The sequence below is a fragment of the Lepus europaeus genome, chromosome 14 (assembly GCF_033115175.1).
Source record: "Lepus europaeus isolate LE1 chromosome 14, mLepTim1.pri, whole genome shotgun sequence".
Lineage (NCBI taxonomy): Eukaryota > Metazoa > Chordata > Mammalia > Lagomorpha > Leporidae > Lepus > Lepus europaeus.
The window spans coordinates 80,149,922-80,159,749 of record NC_084840.1 but is presented as its reverse complement, the minus strand read 5'-3'; the positions used below and the strand labels follow the sequence as shown (position 1 = coordinate 80,159,749).

Here is a 9,828-nt window from a genome sequence, read left to right as displayed (position 1 = left end):
AGCATCAACGATAAGTTCAATGATGCGGTCCCGGAAGTGGCGCCCCAGCACGAAGAACAAGGTCAGCCCTGTGGGGACTGCAGCCCGGCCCTGGGTGGCTCCGGCGCCTGTGGTGAGGACGCCCCCTAGTGGTTGTGTCTCATGGGCTTGTGCACTGCAGAGTATAAAACAGAGACAGGAAGTCGGGGGCTCCCTTGTTCTATGGCGGAAGAATGAACCGCTTGAGATGCCCACACAGCGACTCGTTATGACCTGTACAGTGCTGGCTTTGAGGCCTCTGCCCCACGCATTTCTCGGGTCATCCCCTGGCTGCTGAGAATTCATCTCAGACACAGCCAAGGACGCCGACAGCACTGCACCGTGCAGCGCAGTCTGTCAGCGAGCTGGGCATCGCCATGAAGAATCTGCACCAGTGCTGCTCAGCCACGCATCCCATGGAAACGTGCCTGTCTGTCCCCATGCCCACACATGAGCCAGTGCATAGCCACTTTATTGTGAAACGTGAAAAAAGTCAATAAAACTTGAAAAACATAGGAAAAAAAAATAAGTGTAACAAAACCCTGTGTGGAAACTAATAAAGATAATTAACATCTATCCTATCTATTTAGGTTGGTCAGAATAAAACAAAAGACATATTATTATCATTATTATTATTTTTTTTTAATTTTTTTTTATTTTTGACAGGCAGAGTGGACAGTGAGAGAGAGAGACAGAGAGAAAGGTCTTCCTTTTTGCCGTTGGTTCACCCTCCAATGGCCGCTGTGGCCAGCACATCTCGCTGATCCGAAGCCAGGAGCCAGGGCTTCCTCCTGGTCTCCCATGCGGGTGCAGGGCCCAAGGACTTAGGCCATCCTCCACTGCCTTCCCAGGCCATAGCAGAGAGCTGGCCTGGAAGAGGGGCAACCGGGATAGAATCCGGAGCTCCAACTGGGACTAGAACCTGGTGTGCCGGCGCCGCAAGGCGGAGGATTAGCCTGTTAAGCCACGGTGCCGGCCCAAAAGACATATTATTAACAGAGAAAATTACCAATAAATAAATAAGTCCTTTAAAAAAAAGAAAACAGATTTGAAAGGATACAAATGTTGTACATAGAGAAGATAATTCAGCCACAGTGCCAATGCAGAAGCAAACTGAAGCAATGGAACAGAACACATGCTGATGGCTGGCACCGTGGCTCACTAGGCTAATCCTCTGCCTGTGGTGCTGGCACCCCAGATTCTAGTCCTGGCCAGGGCGCCAGATTCTGTCCTGGTTGCTCCTCTTCCAGTCCAGCTCTCTGCTGTGGCCTGAGAAGGCAGTGGAGGATGGCCCAAGTGCTTGGGCTCTGCACCCACATGGGAGACCAGGAGAAGCACCTGGCTCTTGGCTTCAGATCAGCGAAGCACAGGCTGTAGCAGCCATTTTGGGGGTGAACCAATGGAAGGAAGACCTTTCTCTCTGTCTCTCACTGTCTAACTCTACCTGTCAAAACAAAAACAAAAACAAAAACAAAAACAAAACAACAACACACACACATGCTGAAAATCTAGAGTTAAAACACTTTAAGTGCAAAATATACTTGATAATATATGTTTATGCAGTGTAAATGTGTTTAAGAAAATCACCCCATAGCATTCTAAACTTAGACATGTTCTTACAAAATTACTGAACATATAAAGCAAAGGAAAATACTATGGTTATCTAGAAAGCTAGGCACTGATAAGAAAAATGAATGGTAATGAAGGGTTTCAAATTATCTGAAACTACAGGAAGAAAAATGTGAAAGCCTAAAACTCCTCTTACACAGATGTGCCTAATGAGAATCTTCTTAAAACTTCCACTTGACAAAGGCATTTACAAATTTTATTAATTTTTTCTGTAAGCTAAAAGCTATGTCTTTAACATGGTATCAAGGACACAAAGTTCTTAAGGATTAGGATTAATTTAATTTTTTATTTATTGAGAGAGAAAGAAAAGAGACAGAGAAGAAGACAGAGAGAGAAAGATTGAACTCCCATCTGCTGGTTGACTATCCAAATGGCCACAATGGCCAACACTGCCCAGGTCAAAACCAGGAATGTGCAACTCCACCCAGGATTCCCACATGGCTGGCAGAAGCCCAACCACATGGACCATCTGCTACCATCCCAGACACATTGCTAGGGAGTTGTAATGGAAGCACAGAATCTAGGATTCAAACGGGCACTTAGATATGCAATGCCTGCATTGCATGCAGTGGTATAAGCCAGGAGAAGACAACACCAGCCCCACATTATTTTAATTTTACATCTGGATCATTGAATGATCTTCTATGTCTGAAATTCTACAATAGAAAAATATTTATCTTTCAGATTATCCAGATCCAAACACTCATAGCATATTATTAGAGAACTGGGTGCCATATTTCTTAAAATGTCAGTGCCCTGAATGCCACCCTAGAAATAATGGTATTTAGGTACAAGACCACATTATGGTAATATAGGTGTAATTTTTATTAAACTACTTTCAATTTAAAAGATCCCTATTGCTGAAGCAAGAACCTAGGCTAAATAATTTTAATTCTTCTGGAAAAATCTGTGGTTTTTTTTGTTTAATTTTATTTATTTATTTGACAGAGTTAGACAGTGAAGGAGAGAGAGGAAAAAGGTCTTCCTTCCATTGGTTCACCCCCTAAATGGCCACTATGGCTGGAGCTACACCTATCTGAAGCCAGGAGCCAGGTGTTTCCTCCTGGTCTCCCACGTGGGTGCAGGGGCCCGAGCATGTGGGCCATCCTTCCTGCTCTCCAGGGCCACAATAGAGAACTGGACTGGAAGAGGAACAACCGGGACTAGAACCTAGTGCCCATATGGAATGCCGGTGCCGCAGGCGGAGGATTAACCAAGTGAGCCACGGCGCCGGACCCAAAATCTGTTTGTTTTTTTTTTTAATTTATATTTAAGGTATGCAAGCTTCATGTATTTCATATATACAGATTTTGGAACATATTTTAAGTCAATTGATACATTAATTCTGTCAGTTATTCATGAGGCCATTACCATGGCTTAAATTTCCAAACACAAGCCACCTCTCTCCCATTCACAATCTTTTCAGTAACTGTTATCCATAGTTTTCATTTTAAAATAAATGGTAAAAGCAGTAGGATGCATGAATACTCCTTAAAAATATAAACTATCAATTAGGAAAAGTGGCTTATAAGGCAAAAGCTCTAAACATGATAGGATAATTAATTTGTATTCTGTGAAAACTGTTAATCTTAGGATAATGGAAAGTTTTACTAACAGGATGTTTCCAATGTCAATAAATGCAAAATATTGTTTGCAAAGGTTAGACTTGTCTCTGAAGTTTGTTTTAAGGATTATAATGATGATTACAATGGAAAATATAGAAACTGGTTTTTAAGATTTTAAAATAATAATTTATGTATTAATACAATATATTTTTATATCAGTAAAACAGAAACATAGAAAAATTATGGAGGTCCATACAGAAAATGATACAAAGTGATTCCAGTTAAGAATACAGAACATCAAGCACCGGCATTGTGGCACTGTTGGTTAAGCTACTGCCTGTGATGATGGCATCCTCTATTGGAGCTGGTTTGGGTGCCTAATGCCTCACTCCTAATACAGCTTCCTGCTAATGTTAATTCTAATGCATCCAGCAGCAGAGGATGGCCCAAGTATGTGGGCCCCTGCCACCCCAATGGGAGACTCAGGTCGGGTTCCAGGCTCCTGGCTTCAGCCTGGGCCAACCAAAGCCATTGTGGTCATTGGAGCAATGAATCAGAAGTTGGAAGATCTCTCAATCTCTCTCACTCTGCTTCTCAAATAAAATGTATTGGTAACAAAAAAAAGGAAAAGCAACATCAAAAATTGTGAAAATTATTTCTGATCCTTCAAAAATATTTATTTGTAAGTCAGAGTTACACAGAGAGAGTGTCGGACCCTCACCAGCAAGGGTCCAACGCAGTCACAACGCAGTCACTGTTCATCAGTTCTCAAGGAACTTTCACTCTTTCTCGGTTCTCAAGGAACTTTACTCATGGGGACAGAAGGAAAATGAGGAGAGGAGAAAAGAGGAGGAGGGGGCGGCGGCGGCGGCCCGCCCAGATCCCAATGTCCTTTATATCCCAAGTCCCGTGGAGCACATGCTCCACAGCCAATAGCGGTTCTCTTCACGTGCAGTTTATGCTAATGACGTCCGATCAGATGAAAGGGCACGTATAGCCTCAGGTCGAAAGTTCATCTCTGGCATCTTTGCATGTTTCACCTGGTTCCTTCTGGTTGCTTATGCTGAGTACATTCTGTTTCATCTGTTTCACCTGGTTGTTTTCGTAGGCCTTGTGGTCCACCGATTGCTGTAAGCTATGTAGATACAAAAATGAGGAGGTTCCCACAGGTGGTCAGCCTGCGCTTCCCCACAGAGAGAGGGAGAAAAGTCTCCTATGCACTAGTTCACTCCCCAAAAGGCTGCAACAGCTGAGTCTGGGCCAGACTGAAGCCAGGAGCCAGGAGTTTCTTTCAGGTTGCCCAAGGGAGGTTGGGGCCCAAGGACCCAGACCATTTCCCCCTATGTTCCCAGGTACATCACCACACAGCTAAATGGGACTCAAACTGGCACCCATGTGGGATGCGGGCACTGCAGATGGTGACTTAACTTGCTGCATCAAGCACTTCCCCCTGTTTATTTTAGAGATGGAGCTGCAGAGAGAGAGAGAGAGATCTTACATTCTCTGGTTCAACCCCAAATGGCTGCAGTATCTGGGGTGGGGCGTGGTCAGCCAGAAGCCAGGAGCTAAGGGTTCCATCCTGGTCTCCCACAAGGGTGCAGGGTCTCAAGTACTTGTGTCATCCTCCGATGCTTTCCTGGGTGCATTAGCATCAGCTGGGTTGGATTTGGGGAGTGAACCACGGGATGGAATACTGTCTCTCTGTATCTCCCTTTCTCTGTAACTTGGCCTCTCATATAAATAAACTAATCCCAATTCATGTTAACTATTTAAACCAACTGAAAGGACTGGATTCCTCCCAAACCCAGCATGATCTTAATTATAAAAATAGAAAAGATACAAAGAAAATGAACTATAGACCAATATCTCTGATGAGAATAGATACAGAAATCCTCAACAAATTACTGTCCAATAGAATCCATCACCACATCAGAAAGATCACTCACCCAGACCAAGTGTGATTTATCCATCATATGCAGGGATTGTTTAATATGCACAAATCCATAAATGTGATACATCACATTAGCTAACTGAAGAATGAAGGCTGTATGTATGATTATCTGAATAGATGCAGAGAAAGCATTTGGTAAAACACAAAATCCTTTCATGATAAAATTTTAAGCAAACTGTGTATACAGGGAGCATTTCTCAACACAATCAAGATAATATATGACAAATCAACAGTCACCAGGATACTTTTGGGTGAAAAGTTGGAAGCATTTTCACTGAGATTCGGAACCAGACAAGGACGTCCACTTTCACCACTGCTGTTCAATACAATTCTGGAAGTTTTAGCCAGAGCCATTAGACAGAAAGAAAAGGTGTAAAATTGGGAAAGGAGGACATCAAATTATCCTTGTTTGTACATTATATGATCTGCTACATAGGGGAACGAAAAGAATCCACTAAGAGATTATTGGAATTCATAAGAGAAATTTGCAAAGTTACAGAATATAAAATCAACACACAAATATCAAAAGCTTTTATATACACAAACAATGTCACAGCTGAGAAAGAACTTGTAAAATCAGTCTCATTCACAATAGCCAGCCAAGTCTCGGGGCACCGGCTCAAGGCCGGGGACACCAGCTGGAGCCTGGAGCAGACCCAGGGCACAGGAAGGAGCCAGGCCGGGCTAGAGCTGCCCGTGGCCCGGCCCCCAAGTGCCCACTAGGACCGGGGTCGAGGGGAAGGAGGGAGACCCCTGTGCCTCACAACACCCACCGAGGAGGAGGCCGTGTACTGCTTCTATGACATTGAGGAGGCGCCCTCTTTGGCCGGGCCGCCCCCGCCGCGACCGTCCGCCATCCCGCGGGAAGGAGGCCCAGGACCCAGCCAAGGAGGCCGCTCTGGCCCAGGCGCCCCCCCCCCCAGCCCCGGCTGATCGCCGATGAGACCCCACCTTGCTACTCTCTGAGCTCCTCAGGCAGCTCGCTTAGCAAGCCGGAGCCCTGTGAGCGGCCGGCAAGCCACCTGGGAGGGCCGGAGCCCAGGGCCCCCCAGGCCCCACACCGGGGAGGCGGGCGCGACAGCTCCCCCAGGGCGCGCTCCGAGGTGCTCCTGTGCGGCTGCATCAGCTCAGCCATGCCCAGGAGCCGGCCCCTGGCCTCTGGCCCCCGGCGCCGCAAGGCCGGGGCTGCCGGGCAGGAGGAGCGGCCGGCGGAGGCGCCCCGGGACTGCGGCGAGAAGGCGGCTGGCTCAGACCGGGCCTCCGACCTGGACAGCGTCGAGTGGCCCGCCATCCAGGAGGGCGCCAACTCCAACGTCACGTGGCTGCACCCCCCGCGAGGCCTCCTCTGAGTCCGACTCGCTCCTGTCCCTGGGGTCTGCTCTGTCCACGGCCCCTCCCTGCAGCTATTCAAGCGCAGGAGCAGGCGCCAGCCTGGGGCCGGGGTCGGGGCCGGCAGTGCCTGGCAGCCGGAGAAATGTAGCCTAGCCTCAGCCAAGAGCGGCGCGAGCCCCGGTGCCCCTGGCGGCCCTCAGAAGGCAGCGGCGGGGGTGCTGGCCATTCTCCGAGGGCGAACAGTGATCTAGGAACCCAGCCCGGCCACCCGGCCCCAGCCCAAAGCTGTCCCTGGCCCCTAGGCCACACCGAGGAAGGCCGTGGAGCACCCCCCAGCCAGGCACAGCCAGCAGCCGCAGACAAGGGGCCAGCGCCCGGGGAGCAGCGCTCTCGGAGCCTGCACCAGCTGGGCAGGAGCTCGGAGCTGGCGTCGCTGAGCATCCCCCCAGGAGCGCCACCCCCCTGCTCCTCTGGCCAAGACCCCTTCTTCAAGCTCCTCCCAGACCTTGCCCGCCTGTCAGCCTCTGCCCAGGAAGTCGACCCCGGCCACCCCAGCTGCAGGGTCTCTGCCCGGCCGGCATCCCCCTGCGTGCCCAAGACGCCGGCGCAGCCAAGCAGCACAAGACCCAGAAGTCGCCCGTCCGGACCCCGTTCATGCAGAGGCTGGTCAGGCCCGGGCCGCCGCCGCTGGCCAGGCCCACCCCGGAGCCCAGCCCCAGAGGCCGCGAGGGGGCAGCGGGGGCGTGTGGGGGCCGACTGGGCCTGGTGCGTGTGGCATCCGCCCGCTCCAGCGGCAGCGAGTCCTCGGACCGCTCGGGCTTCCGGCACCAACTGACCTTCATCAAGGAGTCTCCCTGCTTGCTGCGTTGCCGGCGCATGGACATGTCCTCCGCCGCCTCTGCCTCCACCTCCCAGTGTGCGTCGCCCCGCCGCGGCCGGCCCGCGCTCCCCACCGTCTTCCTCTGCTCTTCGCACTGCGATGAGCTGAGGGCGGCCCCCCGGCAGCAGCCGACCAGGCCAGGGTCCAGTCCCGGCCTCGGCCAGCGTGCGACCCGGCGCACCAGCTCAGAGAGCACATCACTCGGCCGGAGACGGTCAAGCGCTACTTCTCCCTGCCCCACATCAGCGTGGCCCACAGGCCCGACAGCGGGCCTTGGGAGCCCCCTCAGCGCACGCCCTGCCACTGCCCAGGGTGGTCGCGCCAGGCACGACGTGGCGGCGCATCTGGGACGAGGACGTCGCACACATCCTGCGAAGCACCCTGCCCGCCTAGGCCCTGCCGCTCCGGGGCGCCTCGTCCGAGGAGGACCCCGCCGGCCCCCCGCCGCGGAAGACCAGTGACGCTGTGGTGCAGACGGAAGAGGTGGCCCAGCCCAAGACCAACGCCAGCACGTCCCCAAGCCTGGAGAGCAGGGAGCAGCCCCCCGCCCCAACCGGCTCCCAGGCCCCAACCGGCAGCGATGTGGATGGGCCTGTCCCAGCCAAGGGCCCTGCCCCCGTGCCCTTCGCCCATGAGGGCTTGAGTATCGCCATGGGGGGCTTCCCTGCCAACCGGCACGGTTCCCCGAGCCGCGCAGCGCACGTCTCGCCATTCAACTACGTGCCCAGGGCCACCATGGACTCTGCCAAGGAGAAGGCCCCAGTCCCTGCACCCGCTGGCCTCCTGGAGAACAGCCTGGCGGATGCTGTGCAGATGCGCCTAGCAGGCCAGCTCACCGCGGCCTCACCTCGCCAAGGCCTCCTCGCAGAAGGGAATGGGATGCAAGTGCCCGCCCTAGAGGCAACCCTAGGGGAGCCACTGCTGGAACCCCAAGGTTCACCCGGCCTAGGGGAGGGAGCAGGTTCAGGAGGCGGGCTGGGGCTGTCGCCACTGAGCAAAACTGGAGCCTGTAATTACTACTCCTGCTAATTCCTTAATGAGGGCTCCGCCAGTTGGTTTCCACTCCCAGCCTCAGCTGGGGGAGCAGGGGTGTGGGCTGGATCCCAGACAGCACCCTGGGGTGTCCCGAGGGAAAGGTGGCAGGGAGGGGAGGGGGCCACCAGGCTACCCTGGTCTCCACCCTGTAGGGGAGGCTGCAGGCCAGCAGGCCTATGAGAGGGATGGGGTTCCTCGGGGGATTCTGGGGTCAGGCTAACTCTGCTGCCCTGGGACGCCACTGCCGAGGCACAGTGGGCAAGGCAGGCGTTGGAGGTGGCTCCTGGCTCTGTGCCTCCCTCCCAGCTTCCTCTGCATGGACCACGCAGACAGCACCAGGACCACAGGACTCCAGGGCCATCACGGCCTGGGGGCCGGAACCTCATCACACCCCAGGAGCCTGAACGCAGCAAGAGAGGGGACCCCGTGGCCCAGCCCACCTCCATGGAGGAGCGCCCTGCAGAGAGAGCCAGCGACCTCTTTCCTGCAGAATCCAGCTGGAGAAAGGGAACCTGCTGGTGGCCACTCAGCAGGGTTACCCCTGCACTCCATCCCCAGGGAGGGGGCTCCACCTGCTGTGTCCTGTCCTCCACACCCTTGGGCCTCAGCCAGACAGCTGCAGGCAGCAGCCTGAGCGGGCGCCCCTTTCAGGCCCCACCCATGCCACACAGCCAGGAGGAGCAGGGGTGGCCCCCAAGCTCCAGGGTGCGCCCCAGGTGCCACCACTTCCTTCTAGGCCACGGCTGCCAATCAGGAGGTCTGGGGAGCATGGGGCAGCTGGCCAGGAGATGACCAGCAGTGGGGGCGAGGCAGTGCCCGAGGCCTCTGCACACATGGACTGCTGGCTGTCCCCAGGCCTGGGGCTCGGGGCTGCTCCCGGAGTGGTGAGGGGAGATGCAGGCACAGCTCACCCCGCCCAGCATGGGGAGACTGCAGAGTGACCTTTGGACAATGGAGCTGAGGTGGGGCTGCAGGCCCTGTCCTGGGGACTGGGTCTTGCCGGACCCTGACCCTGGACACCAGTACCCGCCCCCCCCAGCCATTCCCAGGGCCACTGAGGATGGGCGGCCTTCCCACTGCCCATCTGCCTGTTCCCCACGCCCTGCAGTGTCTGTCCCACGAGTACATAGCGCGCTGCCTGCCAGCACCCCATGTAAAGCTGCTGGCTGGCGGAAGGACCACGCCCAATGCATCCATGTCGAACAACATTAATAAACGGAGCTGTCCAGTTGCTCCTGCTGCATGGGCAGGGGTGGGGGTGGGCCTCCCACACCGGCCATGAGCAGGGAAGCCAGGGGTCCCTGCTGGCCCAGAAAGACTGTCCCACTGGGGCATCTCTGTCCAGCTCCGTCCTTGGCTGTGGCCCAGGCTCTGTCAGGCCTGACAGTGCCGGGTGGGCTGGGGGATCTCTGCCCCAG

The 9,828-nt window shown here is 54.0% G+C and overlaps 1 pseudogene; it reads left to right on the top strand.

Moving 5' to 3' along the window:
- The first annotated feature begins 395 nt into the window (after positions 1-395).
- Positions 396-8,404, top strand: LOC133773478 (adenomatous polyposis coli protein 2-like; annotated as a pseudogene).
- Positions 8,405-9,828: the final 1,424 nt, after the last annotated feature.